This window comes from Protopterus annectens, chromosome 5.part0 (assembly GCF_019279795.1).
Source record: "Protopterus annectens isolate FY-2018-M chromosome 5.part0, PAN1.0, whole genome shotgun sequence".
Taxonomy (NCBI): Eukaryota; Metazoa; Chordata; order Ceratodontiformes; family Protopteridae; genus Protopterus; species Protopterus annectens.
In genome coordinates, this window is record NC_056735.1 from 617145119 (window position 1) to 617167637 (window position 22519).

Here is a 22519-nt window from a genome sequence, read left to right on the forward strand (position 1 = left end):
TCGACACTTTGGTCTCAAGATACTGAAATTCAACATTTCAGTATTTCGAGATTCTAGAGTAAACCCCACACACACACACACACACACACACACACACACACACACACACACACACACACACGCACACACACATGCATGCATAACCCATTACACCAATACACATTTAAATAATCTTTTGCCACAACACATTATATACTGAATGATAGACCCTGTTGTCATGTAACATTTATAATACATGCTGCCAGACTACCTGCCCTTGGTGTTGACATGACAGAAGTGTGTATATAGTTTTATCATTTTGTGAAGTGTGTTATATGACCTCAACATCAGGATATCCATGTCCCAAAAACATTGTATAAGTAAGTAACAAGTATAAGTAAGTATAAGTATGTTTTTAGGTGTTCTGTTAGTATTATGCAATGTATTTTACAATGTATTTTGCAATGCTTATAATTGTGTGTGGGGGGGGGTCGTTAAATGTGAAACATTGGAAGTCACATGATGATGGGGTGTGTTTTAAATATGGTGAACTACTCAAGTGAATTGTATCTATTAATTTTGTTTATTACAGATAAAAGCATTAATCGTGGTTGTTTTAGTGAATAAAGTTGGATCAGTTGCCGGTTATGGGTCCTGCTGCTTTTTAGTGCAGATTTCAGAGTGTAGGCTTTATTGAACCTGCACCTCCATTTATCTTTTTATTTCACAAAACCGTTTACTTTTTTACCTGTTCAGCCTTAATCCTAGTCACATTTCCTCATCAATACTATGTTTTTTTATTAAAGAAACTAAATCATCTGTGCATGAAAGATATATAGGTATATTATTATCCCTTTTTTCTATTTCCTATCCTCATCTCATTTCATCAGTGTGCTTGTACTACTGCATTCATTGCTAGCATAAATAAACATATATCCATCCGACACACTTGTTTCATCCCTTTTTACCATAACCTTTACCCAAGAATCTAATAACACTTTTTTAATACTTTTATTTTTTTTCTCATAGCCATACCTCCTAAAATATCCCACACTACCTCATGAGTTACTGAGTCAATTGTTTTTCCTTGTCACGTGTAGCCAACAATACATCTTTATTCTCCCTTAAAACAGCATCTGTTACTTTTCTGCAAAATAATCATTTAGCACTTTTACAAAAAAGGCAATGAATTAAACAAGAGCAGTATTCATTAACTTCAAAAAGAGAGCACTGTGCTCAATGTAACACTTAGGCTAAAACAGAACAAGGGTGTCAAACAGGAGCATGCCCAACATAAATCCTTGGAGTACTCCAGTGATGACCAGTCTTCTAGTAGATGTGGCTTTACCAATCAATCCTGACTTCTTAGGCCCTATCTGTGAGCTAGCCAGAAGTACCATGAGTTATGTAAAGATTTATGCCTAGTTCTGAGAGCATGTAACAATACCTGAGTGAAGTATTGTATCGAATGAATTGGCTAGGTCAAGACAGGTGGTATACACCAATTACCCCTCATCTATAGTCTTGGTGCCCTCTTGAAAAGTTTTCTAGGTTGAGTAGGCAAGACCTTAGACAAACCAGATTGATGCATCTGTAGTTCCCAGGGCTGGTTTATGGTCTACCCTAATCAAGAGGAATGACTGTTGCAGCCCTGTGTTCACTTGGCATGTAAACTGTTTTGAGGCAGTAGATGAAAAGTGCCTCAAGTGGCCCTGCTAGGTCATGTTTTAAGCTATTTAAGTGACAAGAGGGATATTGTAGTGGGACACTAAAGCAATCAGTTTGGCCTTAGTGGACCTGCTCTCTTTTGAAAGTTGGGGGATATGCTAGAAGTTATATATATATATATATATATATATATATATATATATATATATATATATATATATATATATATATCTATAGTTGTTGATTTTTGTTTCTTTTTTTTAACGCAGTAACGTTTGGTAATTATCCATCATCCTGCAAGAAAAACAGAAAAATCAGTTTTGTGAGTACGTAATTCATAACATATGTTGTCTTTCATCTATGGTCTCTAATGTTCAGTTGCCTTCAAATGTTTCTAGAGCAGATAAGTGTTTTTTTTTTTAATTACATCTCAAAACAGGCAGATCTTCAATCCCTAAACCCACTCCTTCACCTTTTAGTTAAATTGTGCAGTATCTTTCATCTTCATACCATATTCCACCAACATAACATACAGTTAGGCAGTGCAAGAGTTTATAAACACATGAATACCAAATATAGGTAAGGTAACAGTGACCTACTGTATATCTTGGAGCCTTGTTATTTTCACTATACTCATCAAGTATTGTATCACTTATTGTAACCTAGTGCTATACTCGACAAGATGTTCTGAATGATCCAGCTGATGCTTTAATGATAATTATTCCAGAGCCTACATGTACTTATTCCAGACTGAAATTGTTGCACGTAAACACTAGGACAATCTACGAAAAGACTGACCAGACACACTGGTTAGTAGAGAGCTGCATACTGTATGTTATGTGATTATGGAAACATAGCTGAAGCATCATGTAGGTGATGTCGAGGTGGTGACGTGGATATCCTGGAACCTTTGTTGATTCATCTGTAGGTGAAGTCATGATTAAAAGACAGAACAATGCATATTTGCCTATTTTAAAGCCACAGTTGATACCCCCAAGTAGGCTGGGGAGTCATCATTTAATGGGAGGGCATGAAGTAATAACTCAAATAAGTCTTTTCAGCTCTGTTTGATAGATACAAGAGTTTCTTTATCACCAATTCTTCGTTAGACTAAGCAGATGTTAGAAAAATAATCATGAAAAATTGGGTAATTATTAGAGAAGATCATGAGTTGGCTAGTTAGCAAGTTAGGAGACAAGCCAACAATAATTTTCAGGAGAGGAAAAACTTAAAAGATTTCCTGGAAATTCCTGTTAATTCTTCCTTAGACAATCAGAATTTTACCATGAAAAGATGTGGGTTTTGTAGAGCATGCCCCTATATAAAATGTACCAAGGAATTTGTTATCAATAGGAAGATGTCGCAAATGCAACATAATTATAACTGTAATACAAAAAGTGTGGTGTATGCAGCTCTATGTAAGTCTTGCACCGCCTTGATTGTGGGCAGGATGGAAAGGGCAATAAAAGATAGGATACAGGAACATGTGTATACCATTTCTAAAGCACAAGAAATAAATGTTTTAGCTAGGCACACTAAATTGCATCCTACTCATTGTTTTAAATTCATTGTTTTGCAGAAGTTGATTGAAAATCCAAGGAGTGGCCCGTTCGGGTTACATTTGGACAAAAAGAAACTGCTGTGGCAATTGAAATGTAATGCAAGTGTGAGTCCAGGCTTGAATAAGTTGATATCTGTTCACCCAGTTTTAAAGCTTAAAGCTTTTCAGAAATTAATGTTTTTACATATATATATATATATATATATATATATATATATATATATATACTTTTGTTAATAATTACAGTGATTTAAAAAGTTTACACACTCCTGTTAAAATGCCAGATTTTTGTGATATAAAAAAAGAGACTAAAATAAATCATTTCAAAAATGTTCCCACCATTAATGTGACCTATAACCTATACAATTCTATTGAAAAACAATCAAATCTATTAGGGGAAAAATATAAAAAATAAAAAACGTACAATATGCTGGTTGCATAAGTGTGCACACCCTTAATCTAATACTTTGTTGTGTGTGCACACCTTAAAACTAATACTTTGTTGAAGCACCTTTTGATTTAATTACACTTGTCCCCTCCCAGCAGGTGTTCCATCACAAACACTGTGCATTCCATCTTGTTATTCATCTGATCGGCAACACGGCAGAGGCAGTCATGCATGTCAGCATGTGACACATCTACAACCCTAAGCATGTTGTCAGAAGCCCTATTAGAATAAGTCTGTGCCTCCATGATGGCCCTAAACATGCATCAAGTGGCACATAAAGATACACCAGGATCAGGTGGTGAGTGGACAACAGGCTTCCTCTGAGCACCCCTAACAACTCTCCTGCGTGGCACCTCACCCACACTTTGGCTACAGCTGGAGTCAACTGGCAGCAAAGCTTCAGTAATCACACTACCCTGATCAAGTGTGTCACACTCCACCTGTCCAATATCTGAGGGCTCACTGGAATAGGTATGCATAGGCCTACTGGCTGTTTCTGATGGAAATATGGCTGAATGTCAACCTCAGTGTCAGACTGAACCTCTGCACCCCCCGCCCAATTATGTCTCTGTTTGGACACCACCATCAACAGAGTCTGCCAATACTCTGACATCAGGTGGTAAGCGTCCCACACTTCCACTGTCAGGATCACAAACACAGGAAAGAAATTTATACTTGCACTACAGTTTAATATATAATAACAGGCTAATACTGGTGCCACTATCACAGATGGTACGGCAACACACACACACACACACACACACACACACACACACACACACACACACACACACACACACACTCATGACATCCACCACACACGTATGTATAAATGCATACTTCTAATAAATGGTCATCAATAATCAAAAAAAAGTGTCTGGCTTTCCATGTGCAAATGACTTTACACTTAGTATGGTGGATGGCCCTGGAAGAAGTTAAGCAAACAGTAAGGACACACACAATCACCACAACTCCAGTAACGCTGGGGGACAGAATTTTTGTCTCTATGTCCATTAACAGTACCTATAACTACACTTGGCTGGCACATCTACACAAAGCTCATGTCTAATGAACAAAATATCTTGTTAACTGTATCAATTTACAATAGGTTCATCCAAAAACAAATTAAAACAACAGGAACTATTAGAGGATATTTTACTATACAAGAAAATGTTATAAACTGACATATTTAAAGCTGTTTTAAGTGTATTTTTTACTGTTTTTGCCTTATCTTTTCGAAAAAACAAAAAAAAAAATCCTTGTTTCCTGCCTTTCTAAGCTAGTATAGTCCATTTTTCAGGCTAGTGCTGAATTTAGGGCCGTAATACTAGTTTCTGAGTTACCCATACCTTACTTGGATAGAAGGAAATTTCTCTGTTCACCTATGAGAGAGGGGAGCTTTGAGCAACCTATCTGTCCCTGGAGGAGTGGTTCCAGCCCAGAAGTTAGTAGTTTATTGGCCATTTTGAGCTAATTTCTCTCTATTTCATTTCCCTACTAAAAAAAACATGTTTGCATGGTTTTGTGCACTGGGCAGCACAGATTAGCTATGGTTAAATTATTCCCGGCTCCACTAAGTCTCCTCTTCAGATTTTTTCCTTGAAACTAGTCTAACTCTCAACCTAAGCACCCAAAAAGCATCCTACAGCCCAGCACTTGCTCAGACCTAATAGCAAGCACTAATATACCCTGACACTGATTGTCCAGTAGGGCAAGGCTCTTTATTCACCCCTCACCAGCCAAGCGACTTAGCAGCTCACCCTACTATTCAGGCATGACCAAAGGGCAATTTCAGGTGTACTCTCCAGTCCAGCTGGTGAATCTGGGTATCCTGAGGCAATGTTACAACTGTCTCATGTTCATAGACAACCCTCTCCTCCTACTAGAAAACATTAACATATGCAAGAGATGCAATTATACAGCCAAACTGGAAGCTAAGCTGTCTCCACCCAAGACTGGAACAGACAGTCAAGAGGAGATTAACGCTTGCACCACATCTCCAGCCACAGACAGACCTACTAAAACAGCACTGGCAAAAAATACTCATGTGTCTTTCGGCTTTTCCCGGTTAGGGGTCACCACAGCGGAACTCCAGTCCGCTAATGATTGGCAGTAGATTTTTACGTGCCGAGTTGCCAGCTCTGATGCACAACCTTCAACGAAGGTACACCCATTCACGCATGTCTCCACACAGAAGACGCTCTAGCTGAGAATCGAACAGGACAACGTCTTACTGTGAGGTGACAATGCTACCGCAGCACCACCACTACACAAAATCATACTCAGAAGCTCTAAATAAAAACCTGCAAAAGCATTAGAGACCTCCAAAGCAGACACCCAAACAACCTGCACCTCTCGTCACAAACCAGACAACACATAAAACACAAAATCAGTGTGCCGCACAATCACAGCCCCTAAGGTGAAATAACATACCTAACACACTAGTAATAGGTGACTCTATAGTCAGGCACATTGACATCCCACTCACTAGGCTGGACAAGCAGAAGGTTACTGTTAGCTGCCTGTCAGGAGCCAGAATCTGCCACATAAAACAAGCACTCAGGTCACTCCAGAACAAATACAAATATGACTTTGTCATTGTTGATGTTGGTGTGAATGACCTGAGACATACTCCCTGGACTACATGAAAAGAGACATGGAAGAGCTCTCTGATCATGTAGCCCAGGCTGGTATGACCCTGACCTTGAGTAGTATCCTGCCCTCACCAAGAATGATACCTCAGTATAAAGAAAAAAATTATCAATTTTAACAATTGGCTAAGCTTCTGGTATCATTCAAAGGGGATCCAGTGTCTGTCAGCCTGGGACAACATGCTCGACAATCCGCATTGCTTCACAAGAGATGGCTTGCACCTGTCACCCCTAGGCTTTTGAACACTGGCCAAGGCTCTTGCTGCCCCATAGTGCCTTTTTAGGCAAGGCTCAAAAGTCAAACCCACCTCCATAAACAGCACAATTAACAAAAAACTGAGGGTTATGCTACTCAACGCCAGGAGTTTAAATCTCAAAATGCATGCGCTCGAAGCACTCCTCAGTATGGAGAACATCGACATCTGTGCAGTAACTGAAACCTGGTTCAAGGCTCCAGAGAACACCCCAGCACTACCAGTCAACAACTCATACCACACTTATCGGCCACAGAACACGGACCGAAACACAAAAGTAGGGGGTGTATCCATATTCATCAAGGATACCTACACCTCCAGATTAGTGGTGCAGCATGATACATCTGAGATCATTTATGTGCAACTAACATCGGGCAAATCTGCAATGCAAATTGTGGCCTGCTATAGATTACCCTCCATGACCCAGGACCACCACTCCACCTTTCTGGAGACACTGGAAAACATGAAAGTCCTACTGAACACCCTGATATTGGGAAATTTAAATTACCCTATCATTCACTGGGAAAACTGCTCAAGTACAAACTACCAGGCCCAGCACTTCCTGGAATTCATCAACTGAAATGCCCTGGATCAGCTGGTAAACTCCCCTACCAGACGTGAAAACATATTGGACCTGATCATCACCAACATGGGTGACAGGTGTTCCACACCGGAGGTCAAGCCATCACTGGTTAGATCAGACCATAAACTAATCTCTCTGGATGTCCACACCACACCCAACTAAGGAAACCACAGTAAAAAACTTTTCTAAAGCAAACTTCACCTTACTTAAAGCAGAGGTGGTAAGTTTCACAGCCCCCACGCTAAAGGATAACGCTGTCCAAGATGGAGAAACCTTTACAAATGCACTCTATGAGCACCTACAAGTATGCATGTATCGTGCCATCCCTAGCAAAACCAAGACTCATTCCTCTAAGAGAAGGAAACCAGTTTGGTGGACCCCTGCCATAAACAGGCTATACAATAGAAGGAGGAAACTAGTTCAGAAAAAAAGCAAATCCCAAGAAGGAAAGACATCCCTCATCAGTATCAGTAAAAAACTAAGGTCCCTCATGAAATCATCCAAGGATAACTTTGAAATAAAAATAGCCAAGGATTCAAAAAATAACCAAAAAGCCTTCTTTAGCTATGTTAAGAATCTAAGTGGCAACTTGCAGATATGCGCTGAACTAGTGCAAAATAGCACAAAATATACTGAACCTACTGATATTGCCAACATCCTGGCAGATAGATTCAGTGCAAACTTCACCCCCCTCTCACCCCTAAAAAGGCCTACAACAATATCGGAAAAGTTTAGTGCCCCAAAAATCACAGATGCACAGGTGAAAACAGCCCTTTCAAAAGCCAAAAACACAGCGTCAATGGGACCAGATGGTGTCTCAGGCTGCGTCTTGCACAAACTACAGAACGAACTAACCCCCCACCTAAACACGCTGTTCAACCTCAGCCTCTCCACAGGCTATGTGCCCATAGAATGGTGCACAGCAATGGTTATTCCTCTCCACAAAGGAGGGGCCACAACTGACCCTGGTAACTATCGCCCCATAAGCCTGACTAGCCTGGTCTGCAAGGCTATGGAGCACATCATCATGGAACTCATTAACAAAGACATTGGGAACCTCCAAACACTTGACCCGACCCAGTTCAGTTTTGTTAAGGGCAGATTATGCCTACTAAACCTGGTTGACTTCTTCGAGACAGGCACCAAGGCCATAGACAAGGGAAAGGTGGTTCACACAGCCTACCTTGACCTCGCCAAGGCTTTCAACACCATTCCCCACTCGGGTATTACAGAAAAACTCACCAGCCTGAACATAAACCCCTACGTCATGAGATGGGTTGCCATCTGGCTTACAGACAGAACTCACATGGTAAGAATAGCAGGCTCCAGGTCTGGCTCTAAACCAGTCACAAGTGGTGTCCCGCAAGGCTTGGTCCTGGGACCCCTACTGTTCGGCATATACTTCTCAGAAGTACAGGCAAAGACAGGAGGACTATGGCTAACCAAGTTCACTGATGACCGCAAACTGGGAGCCATAATTGACTCTCCGGCTGACATGGACATCCTCCAAAAGGGCCTTACTGAGAAGGACACCTGGAGTCAAAGTAATGGCCTCAAGCTAAATGCCAAAAAATGCATAGACATCCCGTTTGGGAAAAACAAAACACCCATGAATTACCACATAGGTAGCAGCCCCCTTAAAACAGAAGAGGTAATAAGAGATCTGGGGACTCAGGTAGATAGTAATCTCTCCTTTGAAAATCATATTGCCAAAGTAGTTAGGATGGAAATCCTTCTATGTGGCCCATCTAATTACTAAAGGGTACGCATCTAGAGATAAAGTGTTTATAGTTCCCCTCTACTCGTCACTCATTAGACCCATTATAGAGTACAATGCCCCATTTGGGATGTACCTCACAAGACACTTCCAACAGCTGGAAAGACAACAAAAGTACCTCATCAAGAGAATTACTGGCCTCAAACATATGTCCTATGCAGCCCGACTGAAAAAAACACCAGCTGTACTCAGTGGCATATCGCTTACTCAGAGGTGATCTCTGCCTGACTTACAAAGCCATGTCCAACTCAGAATTGATGGACATGTGCCACCTAAAGAAATCTAAGTCACTGCGAGCGACACGCTATAGTGAGCTAAACCTTGCCACAACAATAAATAGAACATGCTGGAGGGATAGATTCCTGTCACAGAGACTCCCCATGCTTTGGAACAAAATTCCAAACTACATTAGGCAGAGCCCCTCACTAAGACTCTTCAAGAGAAACCTTGACGAGTGGATGGGTAACAGAAAATACACCTCTGGGATCACTTCACTGGCTCTGCTTTACAGAGGATCAGTTAATTAATCAATGTGGTGGTGAAAGCTGACACACTCTGGCTAGGCTTATAAATGCCCTCGGGCAGATAGCCTAGTACCTACCTATGAAGCTATGAACCTATATGTAAGCTCACGTGGAAGACCCTCCCATCACATACTTGTCCTCCATGAAACATCAGCACCAACATCAGTCACATGTTGTTGTGCACTTTCCACTGAGCTCTCTCAAGCTCTCTTGATCTCTGACAGTGGAAATAAACTCTTCATTTGGTGTTAATGGTGGATCTGTAGCAGCCCCAGCCCCACCTCATAGCCAGCTGTTCACTAGAAGTTGCAGTTGCTTTCTTCCAGGCTAAAGAAATCATATCAATGTCCCTGTGACTTACCTAGTAATAAGTCCTGCTGTGACACCCTACAACATTTACATCATTGACTGTTTGGTTATAAACCTGCATTCTGTCAGGCATATCCCCGTGTCCTCTGTCAAGTAGAAAGGCACTTGAATGCTTGTATGATTACATAATTTTCTGAGCCACTGAAAGGGGGTTTACGTGGATTGGTATGCTTATGTGCCATGCTCTTATGTGTCATAAAACAGAAAAGGGTACAACACATAAATATCACATAAAATTAAATTCCTGCTTATATACACATATATATTTTCAAAATTAACCACTGTAGACACACAGTTCCATTATTAAAATTTAAGGTTATGTGGTTGTACCATATCACACAAACCCATTTGATTAATCCAAAACCAGGAATCACAATGTTGTGACATATTGTTTATTACATAAAGAACTGGAGGACTACGCAATCTCAGGAGGAAACCTCTTGAAGACAACTTTTGTTGTGGCAACACACAAATGGTACTTGGTTTACCCCTCCCAAAACAACTCGCAAATGAACAACTGGCATACTTTTTATTAGTAAAAGAGAGATGTGGGACTTGAACTTCGATCGACATATACTGTGTGCAGTGTCAGTCATAACGTTTAACGGATGTGCTATACACACCCTTGATTTACAACTGTAATTTATGCTGTCTTTATCACAGAAGCAACTTCCATAAATTTTATTTCATTGTTTCACCATATTTGCACTCACCTCTTTAATGTATATGTGTAATGAATGAGCAGGTCTGACAAACAAGGTCTCAGTTTCAATGAATACTTGGTACATTATTGACTAACAAATATACTTGTAGACCAACCTTTCTTGTGGCCACTGATATAAGTTAATGCTCACAGTATAGGTGAACCAGGGTTCTAATCTGGCACACTCCCAATTGTATTAATGCTTGTCCACTCTTATAAACAGTACAGAACAATGTAAACATAAATATAAATAACAATATCTATGTATAGCCCTGGAGCACATATGAATTATATGTGTGACTAAGGATATACTGACAATTATGTTTCTGTAAGTAATATTGTTTTTTCTGACCTTGGATGGAATTCATACTTCAATGATAGTCATATACACATGAATTTATAAACCAGGACCTTGTCAGGTCACACACATACATGGCTAACCTCTCACTCTGTCATGTATATGTATATGTATATATATATATATATATATATATATATATATATATATATATATATATATATATATATATATATATATAATTAATGAGCATGTCTGATAAGCATTTCTTGTGTTGCAAGGTTGAAAAAACACCCATGTTGAAGAATGTTTTTTCTAGTTTACATAAGTTTGTATTCCACATTGTACAAATTACTTTTATTAGTGTGTAAAGACAACAAAAAATGTGTGGTCATAACATTTATATACCCAATACTTGTCTGCAAAGTTAAAGCAACTAACAGGTACAGCAACAACCAACACTTAAACAAGTGGCAAACGTCACATTTCCCTTCCCATTTCATATGCTACCTTCTTCTCTGTTTGGCACTGTTGCTTTCAACTTAGCATTGTGCAAATGCTGTTAGCATGGTTGTTAGGGTTTTTGCACACTACCTGTAAAATGCATGAATTGGTGAGAAAACACTAATTGTTGCTATTTGACCTGTACAGACAAGGCAGGAGCTAAAAGTGAAGGTGCCTAATTTTAAGCGCAAAGATGGGGTGTAGAGGAGTTCAGAATATTCACTGGACTTCTTGTAATGGGCCACAACTGAAGGCTACTGGAGGGTGACTATACTGGGTCTCATTACAAATCAGAGATTTCAAATAGTCTGGCCAAGGCTGTCTCCAGTGTGACTGGCATTCCACGCACTGGCCAGCAATGCAGGCACCACTATAATGGCCTGAAAAGGTGCAAGAAGGAACAACTCAGACAGTGGCTGAATGAGTCTAGGACAGCTGACATCCCACAGCTGTGTAAGTATACAGTAAAGATATTTTAAATTAGATACAAAACTGGATATAGCCAAGACCGGCATGCATAATGCTCTTCTCTTTTTCTCCCTTATTTCTTTTACAGCCACCCATGAGATAGCAGCTAACAGGGATGCCCATGCTGAGCATTTGGAAAGACTGAGAGAAGAAAAGGGTATGTATACAGCACAAAAGAATATTAGTTTAAATAAAGTACTGCTCTTGGATACATTTTTAGCAAATTAAGCATGCATATCTTAACTGTAAAACGAAGCAAACATGCTTCAGTCTGTAGCTCAAGCCAACTGTAGGAGTTGTTGTAATAGTGTATTCAGATTTTGAGGGTTACAATTCCACAAGTAATACATATATTATCATAAAATAAAAGCAATGCAATGTCTTTTGGCTTTTACTGGTTAGGGGTCACCACAGGGGATCACTAGCCCACAGATTAATTAGCAGTGGTGTTTTTACAGTGTCAAGTTGCCAGCCCAGCACCCAGCCTTCACAGAAGGCACACACACACACACACACACACACACACACACACACACACACACACACACACACACACACACACCTATCTGCATGTCTTTAAAGCTCACTCAACCACAAGAAGGACATGCAGACTCTGCACAGAAGACACTCCAACTGAGAATCGAACTGGAGAGCCTTTTGCTATGAGGCAACAATGTTAACTAGTGCACCATCACAGCCACAAATAAATATATAATAAAATAATTTAAAAATATTTCATAATAATTTCAACAAAATTGTCGTACATGCCACGCTGTGAACTTAATATGTATTGTTTGATCAAGCATATGCACAATATATGCATATTGTAGGAATTACTTGAAACAATCATCAGTCATAGTTTGCAGTTGTTAAAAAGCATACTTAATGTAAAAGTAAAATTATTATTTATATCATAGGTTCATAGATTAGTTCTAGGCTAACTGCCCTTGCGAGCCGTTTTAAGCCTAGCCAATTATCCCCTGTGAGATTCAAACCCTGTACCTTGTATTTGTAAAGTAAACACCTTAACTATTAGGTCATCCATCATACTAATTTATTGTATGTCACATATGATGGTACTAATTATCTTCTTTTGTTTTTGTCTGTTACCCACCCCTTATCTCTCTTTTTTTAATGTTATATGTGTGGTCACAGCATTCTAATGTCATCAGTTTCTGACAGCTCACAAAATGATTTACATCACAGGTAGGTAGGCCAGCCAAGGTGGCTCAGCCTACTCTCACTCCAATGGCTGTCACACCAATGCCTAACACATCTGGGACCCAACTTGGCAGTACTGCCTCTGCAGCCCCTGCACTACTTGAGCCCTACACGTCATGCAGCATTACCCCAGCAGCTGATTAATTGGTACCCTTCGGGAGTATTGGCAGAGGTGGTGATTTTGACACCCACCTATATACATACATATATATATATATATATATATATATATATATATATATATATATATATAGGATCACGACTAAATCTCGAAATTCCACAATCCCGAGACTCTGAATCCCGAGGACCAGAATCTCGAGACTGCAGAATCTTGTAGATAAAAAAAAAAAAAAAACTAAACAAAAAAACAACACTGTTTAATGTATATGCAGGGGGCAAGCTCCCCTGCACACCCACACCCCCTGCAACTTAAATATACCAACTCAGAGATCGTAGTACAATGGAGTGAATGGCAACTTTTCCATTCCACTCTGCACAGCACTATTTTGCTGTTCACTCCACTGTAGTGCGATCTTGGAGTTGGTATATTTAAGTTGTAGGGGGTGTGGGGGGTGCATGGGGGCTTGCCCCCTGCATATACATTAAACAATGTTGTTTTTGTGTTTAGTTTTGTTTTGTTTTTTTTATCTACAAGATTCTGCAGTCTCAAGATTCTGGTCCTCGGGATTCAGAATCTTGGGGATGTTGACATAAATCACTTGGGTACTGTTTATTTTTATACAGCACTTCACTGTAATCATTCCCTCTTTCATTTACAATAACTATCACATGTAATTATTTAATTACATCATGAATACATATGTGAAAAAAATTGATATAGATGAATTTGAATCCCGAACCTGTATTAAGTGCTGAGTTCTCTAGCTAATGTACATAGATAGGTAGGGGTTCTAATCTAACTACAGTCAACTGGTGTGAGTGTGTGTGTGTGTGTGTGTGTGTGTGTGTGTGTGTGTGTGTGTGTGTGTGTGTGTGTGTGTGTGTGTGTGTGTTCACTTGGTTAACATTCAAGAGGCCATTTTAGAACAGCATGTGAGACACTCCTACTACCATCTTCGTCTCACCAGACATTGCTGATATCATCAGCTATTAAATTTTGTCTGACAATGCAAAGGCCAAACTTGTTCTGCGGTGCTTGCATTAAGTACTGTGCTGTGTAGATAGGTAGGGGTCTACTCTCACTGTGGTCAACTGATGTGTGCACGTTTTTGTTAAGTTAGTTCACTTTCAAGAGACCATTTCAGAACAGTATGTGAGACACTCCTGCTACCAGCTTCTCACCACACACTGCTGATGTCATCAGCTATAAAGTGTTATCAGACTATTCAAGCTAAACTACTGCTGTGGCACTTGCATTAAGTACTGTGCTTTGTAGATAGGTAAGGTTTCTACTCTCACTGCAGTCAAGTGATTTGTGTGTGCCTTCAACACTCAGTATGGCGACAATTTTAGAATGAAATGTGAGTCCATAGCTATGTCAGATCTCCTCAGAACATCATCTTGTAACATACACTGATGATGTCATTCTGTATATCATGCACTCTGACAGTGTTAAAGACAAACTTGTGCTGTGGCAGTAACATTAAGTACTGTGTTCTTAGAGTTTTATACCTAGATGTATAGGGGTTATAATCTAACAGCATGTAACATGACTGTGTATAAATTAAAATATTACTTTTGAGACAATTTTACGCAGAGATGAGACACATCTATGTCAGACACTCCTCACTATATGTTCTTCTAAGCATACAATGATGTTATCATACTTTATAAAGTGCAAATGTACAGTGTTAAAATCAGACACATATGGTGGTACTAGTGTTACATTGCATGGCATTCATCTTCTATACCTACATAGGTGTAATGTTCAAATCAGACCCGGTGTACTGCTCTGTGTGTGATTGCTGGTATATTAGGGCATTGTATGATCTTTCAAATCACTCTTCATTTCACTACCACTTAGGTGAACCTTTAACATAACCCCATGCATCCACCATCGTCTTTTTTCCTCTGGCCACATTACATCTTACATGCAGAGGAGTAGAGGATGTGCTCATGTCAAATATGTATACATACATTATGAAGCAAAGTGATTCCATTACCCTCTGCAAGTCATCCTCAGACCACTGCATGTGTGATTGCTAATTCTGTCATGGTGTGGTGCACATGTCCCATTTGAACAGTGGTAGGATGTAATGCAGTCCATCAAATATACACATACTCACAATACTCTTACAATCTTCCATCATATAGATATAGGGAGTTTGTATTAAATGGTATAATAATGGCTAGGATTTTATGTGATATTGGCTATTAGCTTAATAATGTCCTATGACCCTATGAACATTTGCCATGTCAATGTTGCTGTCATTGACATGTGCTATATTGAGATGTAGATATACAGTATGCCCTCAAGAGAGTCTTAGAGTCTGTGATGTGAGCTAATGTATTGATGGCCATTGATGCCATTTCATTACATGCTCCTTCTATAACAGCTGTAGTAATATGCCTCCTGAGAATTGTTGACATGGTATGTTAAACTTTTATGTATATTGTTTGCTTATTAAGACACATGTTATTGTAGTGGAGCAGACCAGTATTCTGCACAGTTCTCATTCCATCACAGAGACACTTGTAGTATGGCATAGGTGTACATGTGTCTACCTATCATAATTAAAGGGTGGCACAGTGGTGCAGCAGTTAACGTTGTCACTTCACAGCAAGTGGTTCTCCTATTTGATTCTCAACTGGGGTGCCTTCTGTGCAGGCAGAGTCTGTATATCCTCCCCGTGTTCGTGTGGGTTTCCTCTTGGTACTCTGGTTTCCTCACACATTCCAAAGGCATGCTTCAGGAGTATTTCTCTCCAGGCCTCCTCTGAAAATAGGATCTGTCCTAGTTGGACTTCCCTGGTCAACAAATGTTAAATAAATCAATTAAATGCTCTGTGACAGAGACATCAGTATAAATTCATACTGATTACATGGGCACATACATTTTGTCTCATCTACATGTCATAATGCTGTGATATAAATAGAATTATCACATGTTTTGATTCAAATACAAACTTGTGGAATGCATTGTATGTGCAATTGTGTTGCTATTCCCAGTGATTACTGATGTGTTCAACAGCACCATTGTGTGACTATTAGCGTTTGTGTCAGGAAATGTTCTGCATGAGCTCTGGCTGCTCAAACACAGCTTTGCCATGAAAAACATATATGTATATGCTGTGCAGTTGATGTAATTTCATGACATTGGTACAGTTGCATGACTGTGTGAACAGTGCCAGTGTGTGGTATGTGATGTATAACCAAGCCTGTATTCAGAGTTGTTTTCACTATTCATGTCTTTCAATAAATGCGGCATGTTAGGGGGAATGCACAACTAAGCACAGAGCTCTTTGTGTCTGGCACCAGCCATACTCAACCAGAGAAAATAGACAATCTGTTAGGTGACAGTTTGTCTCACATTTCACACCCCTGTTGCCACTGGCCACTGGCCACTGGCCATCAGCCAGAGTATACATGCAAAATGACTCAGTTCCTCTCCTCAGCAGAACAGCTCATCTAGGTGCTTTCTACAGATAATAACACAGAATCAATAGGCCCTGACAACATCCTAGGTTGCCTATAGCGTGACTTAAAACCTAACCAAGTAAACACAGTTGTATCTCTACTTCATCACAGCTGCCAGACATATTCTCTTCTTGTAGAAGGGTGTACAGCAACAGTCGTCCATCGGACCAGGGTGAGGCATCACCTGATGCATGGAGTTATAGACCCATACTCCTGGCTCTCCTCATCTGTGAGGCAGACTAACAAGTTATCATGGTCTTTATCAAAAAGGACACATGTAATGTCTTGACTGTGTGCCACACCCATGTTTGGTTTGCTAAGGCTGCATCATGTCTGTTACATCTGTTTGATGTTTTCAAGAAGGTCACCAAGGGCATGCATGAGGAAAACACTCCCATTCTGTGTAACTTGACCTGGCCAAAGCATTTGACAGAAATCCACACTCAATTATTACAGAGTAACTGTCTCAAGTGGCCATAGAATCTTATGTCATCAAGTGCATAGACGAATGGATCACATACATGACAGATGTGTGAAGTCACCTCTATCTAGAGTCTGGTGACCAGGTCTATACCTCAGGATTCTGTACTAGGCCCTTTCCTGTTCATTGTTTAAGTCTCAGAAGTCAAGACTAACTTACACATCTTTTGTCTGCCAGCTTTGTGGATAACTGCAAATTGTGGGCAATCATTGAATCCAAGATTTGTATTGGTAAAATGCAGACAGTATTAACACATACAAAGGATTGTTGCCAGATCCAGGGAGACACAGTAGATGAACAAAAATCAAAAGGGGATTAGTTCCATTATGACAGCAAATGCACAAGCCAATTACAATATAGACAGCACACCCCTATGAGCAGACAAAGTGGTAAGAGACTTGTGCTGAAAAGTTCTATGCCCAACCAAGAAGGGAATGACATGGAGCCATGAAACTTAAAAAGTTATTTAACATATTCTCCCTGAAATTCAACGCACTTGGCACATCATGTCTGACGTTTCTGTAACCCTGCCAAAAAAAGTCTGTAGTTTGGTCACTGAAATTCTGCTCCGCTACAGCTATTACCACAGAATCACTCAATAATTGCCACCCTTTCAAACTCTTTTTAAGGTTTGGAAACAGAAAATAGTCAGATGGAGCAAGATCTGGTGAGTAGGGTGGATGGTCTATGTACTCAAACCCCAATTTCATCTAAACATCCAATGTTTTGCCAGCCTTGTGAGCAGGGGCATTGTCTTGCAAAAAGAGAACTCCTTTCCATAGCTTCCCTCTACTTTTTTATTTCAATCCCTCCTTTAACTGGTATAACAAGTCACAGTTGTAAATAAAAAAATAAAAAATAAAACAGACCACCAATTTTTGTTTAGTTGTGCTTGGTCCTTGTGGACTGGCTGTGCTTTATTAAGTTACAGTAGTATTCTGCATTTACTGTTTTGTCCTTTGGAAGAAAATCAGTTATTACAACACCTTCCTAATCTCAAGATACTGCGGCCATGACCTTTCCTCCTGACTTTTGTGTCTTGAACTTCTTTGGCCTTGGTGAACCTGAGTGCTGCCATTGCATGGACTGTTGTTTTGTCTGAGGATCATAGTGGTGTAACCATGGTTTCATCAACAGTGACTAGTTGTTCCAAAAAGTTACCACCAGCTGGACAAAAATGCTGCAAAATCAACTTGGAAGTGTCCACTCGACATCTTTTCTCATCAGCATTCAAACATTTGGGCACCCACTTGGCTGACAGCTTCTACATACCCAGTTGCTCATGGATTATAAACCCAACACATTCCTTAGATATCTATATTGTCTCAGCAATTGTTTTAGCTGATATATACTGATCTGCCAAAAGCAGGTCATGGACATGTTAAACAATTTCAGGAGATGACATCGTTTGAGGCCTCCCAGACCTTGCTGCATCTTCGGTCTCAAAATCTTCATGCAGAAAGTTTGCACATCACTTCTTCAAAGTTGAGTAAGAAGGGCACTTGTCACCCAATGTTTGCATCATACATTCATGAATTTTCTTTAGAGTTTTCTTCTGCAGGAATAGAAAGTTCATGATGGCTTGGAGTTCCACAGTTGAAAATTCTACACTTTTCGTTGATGTGGTTGAACTGATGATCTGAAACATTATAATTCTGCAAATTGGTACTTTGCAAGATGAAATAACCCTGTTTTCAGCTACAGAGGCAAAATAATGCTCAAAATTTAGAAAGTTGGTCGGGCTTAGAACTTTTCAGCACCCCCTCATATGTCACCTGTGTACTCAGGTAGATGGTATGCGGCATGTTTACTAGTATGTGCCCACAGTGGTGACTAATCTCTTATATGAAGTACATCTCCTGAGTATGTGCAGGACATCTACATCAAAGGGCATTATAGTCCCATTGTTTTCAGTCTACATCACACCAATTATTGAGTACAATGCACCCTTTTGCATGTACCTCCCAACACATTTTCCACAGGCGCTTTACTCAAGTGTATCACGTTTGCCACACTGAGCTCCCACGTGTTTTTTCAGCCATACCTAAGTATTCTTTTTGATGAATAACCATTAGGAGTTGACAGTGTAGAACTCCCTTGAAGGTGTTATACAAGATGCATGTGTGACACATGTTACTGAGATGCACGCAGTAAATACATATCTCATTGACAACATTGTTAGCATGGGTTACATTCGGGCAAGTATAGCTTGTGGGATATATATGTCATGCTAATCTGTCAATTAGCCAGAATTGATTGTAATTTAAACTAGCAACCCTCTTAACACTTCCAAAGGGTGTTATTTTTTCAGGAAGGTGTGCTTAATTCCCCTTATAGATTGCTAACAAATCATTATGGTTGTACAATTGTGTTCATGAAGAACATGTATACTAACTCATATTCACATATTTAATGCCAGTGACACAGATGAGCAGTGTTATTATTCTGATATTGTCCATCATTGCGCATGCTTCTGTCTACTGTTGTCCATGAACCTGTTGCTATGTGTGCTGCGTGGCTGAGACCTAAACTGACATTATATTGATATTCATGCATATCAATCGGCACATCTTCAGAGTATGTATATATCCCCTAGCCTATATACCGTCCATGATAAAAGTCCTCTCCAGTGATCATGTCAGGATGCTTGTAGCACAACAAATCTTGCCCACTGATATATCACCTTGTTTGACAGTCACATAATATACAGGACCTGCATGATGATATGACCATACTGGCAATGGAGGTGTTAACAACATTACGTACTGTATTATATAGATATGTGACTGCTGTTCATGCTACAGCTGTCTTGTCTTTGTGGTGTACATACATTGACATGTCCTCATCTGCTGTACATTACCATGTTTCACTTGTCCTCTTCCCATGTGTTCATTCCTACAATTCATGTGTCTGGCCCTTTTCAATAAACAGTCTTTCCCAGAATAATTATTTATAATGCAGTCTATGTACCCTTGCTGATCACCACCAAAACTTGTATTCTGTATGCCTAAAACAGGTTTGCACAGTACTCTGCACTAACTACACGTTCCTATAATGTGTTAGAAGTTTATGCATGGCCTTATATTAAACCCTGACAGCCGGTGTGGCTGTCCACACAATCATGCAGAGCTAGTTAGCCTGCAGGTAAACATGTGTGCATGTCGGCAGGTTTTCATGCTGCTTTACACAGTTTCCTGGTTGACAACACTGTTGCCAGCCATGAAACCTTCCTTGTATTGATACAAGTGCAATGTGCAGCATGTATATGCAAATAACACTCCTGCTCATTGCACTAAAATGTAACTATGCGAGAAGCCTACACGGAGTTTACTGAATCCTCAGGGGAATGTATTTTACTAGAAGTGAAATAAATATGTCAGAAATCAGGTTTAGTGAGAGCAAAAAAAAACTAATTGAACAATGGAGGAAAAATTATGGATGAAATAAGGAATTTAGTTAGTTGATAGAAAACTTTATATTTATTCATAGAAAGAAAGTATATATGTTAAATAGGGTCTAGATTACCATGTCGAAAGACATGTTCACCAAACAAGTCTTAATCGACACAGTAATATCAACTAGTCTAAAACCCGAATGGCCGAGTCAGTGAATGTTTTCCCAGGGGAAAGAAATCACTTGGCCATCACTGGGGATTTGCCCTTTTCCCCACTGTAGTGCGATCTCGGAGTTGGCATATTTAGTTAGAGGGGTGTGGGGTAGTGAAACCCCCCACATTGTAGGGTGTGAAAGTGTGTTTTTTTTTCTGTATGGCCGAGTGATTTTTTTTCCCCTGGGAAAAAATTTGCTGACTCGGCCATTTTGGGCTTTAGACAGGTCGATATTACTGTATCGATTAAGACATGTTCGGTGAACATGTCTTTTGACATGGTAATATAAACCCATATATATATATATATATATATATATATATATATATATATATATATATATATATATATATATATTTATAGAAAGTTGGGATGTTTGGGAAGTATACATATTTTTCCTGGAAAATGGAAAAAAATTTTGCTAGAGATTATTTTTTTCAATTTTATTTGGGGATCAAGGCTCAATTCAGTAAGGCAGAGAAAGGAATATAATAAGAAAGAAGAAAGACATTTGAATTTTAAAAAATCCAGTTGCATATTTAGCATCTATACAGCTTTTTGGGTATTAAAATATGAAGTAGTAGCAAGGTGGTTTGTCAGGAAAAATATTTAAAATATAGAAATATAGAAAAAGGAGGAGATGGGTGAAAAAAGAATATGATCATAAGACAGTTATAGAAAATTAAGACTGTTGAAGTTAAAAAAGAGAGAATGGAACAGTATAACATAATAAACAATATTTAATATATCCCTGGATATATCATAAGGATGAGATTAGAAAGCAATAAAAATTAAAGGAGAAAGATTTGAAGATGTCCATAAGGCCAGAGATTTTTTTGTCACAATTATTATTATATGTAAGTTGCCTGTAAAAGGTCATATGAAATATAAACCTGTGGAGGACAGAAATAGCAAAGATTTATTGAAGACAAAATGACAAAGAATTATTTTTGCAATGTAAAAATAATGAATAATTTTAGAAAAAATTAAAAATTAGTATAAGTGGGATGTTTTTAAATATTCATGGTTATAATTTTGTATGGGAAATATGAAAAAATAGTTATCATATGGGATAGGATATTGATGGTAAGAGTATGGGTGGTGTGAAAAAGGAGATGTGATGAATGTCTGTAAAACAGTAATAGAAATGATGAAGATGTTTTGACTGAAATAGAAAAAATAGTTATGGGGAAAAGAATTGGGAGACAGAATGAGATATGTTAAAGTTTGTGAATCTGAAGATGTAAAATATTGAAAATAGTATAATTTTTGCAAGTAATGAAAATGTAAATGCTGTAAGTATTGTAGAGATGTAAACAGAATGGAAGGTTTTTGAGATATTGGGCAATTCCTGGGGTTGAGGAATATGCCCTTACCCCATGTTTGTGTGATGTCACAGTTAGTATAGATGAATCCATGTCAGAAGACTGAAATTTCAAAAGACTGAAAATTAAAATATCAAAGACTCAAAATATTGAAAACATTTTTACTGCAGGGGGCAAACCCCCACACCCCTCATGTGGGGGGGGTTGTGCCCCCACACCCCATTTCAATTATATATACCAACTCTGACATTGCATAACAGTGGAGAAATGACAAATTCCATTTTTAATATTTTGAGTTTTAGATATTTTGCTTTTCAATCTTCTGAGGAGGACCCTTATAGATAATTAGCATTGGGTATTAGTGGTGCATGGGGGATTCCCACCTTGTAAAAGCAATGCTTTTGTGTGTTTAAAAAAAAATAAGATTTTGCATGAGGTTGATTTTCAGTGTTTTTTGTTGTAAGATAGTACACCCATACTTATATACATGCATATATATA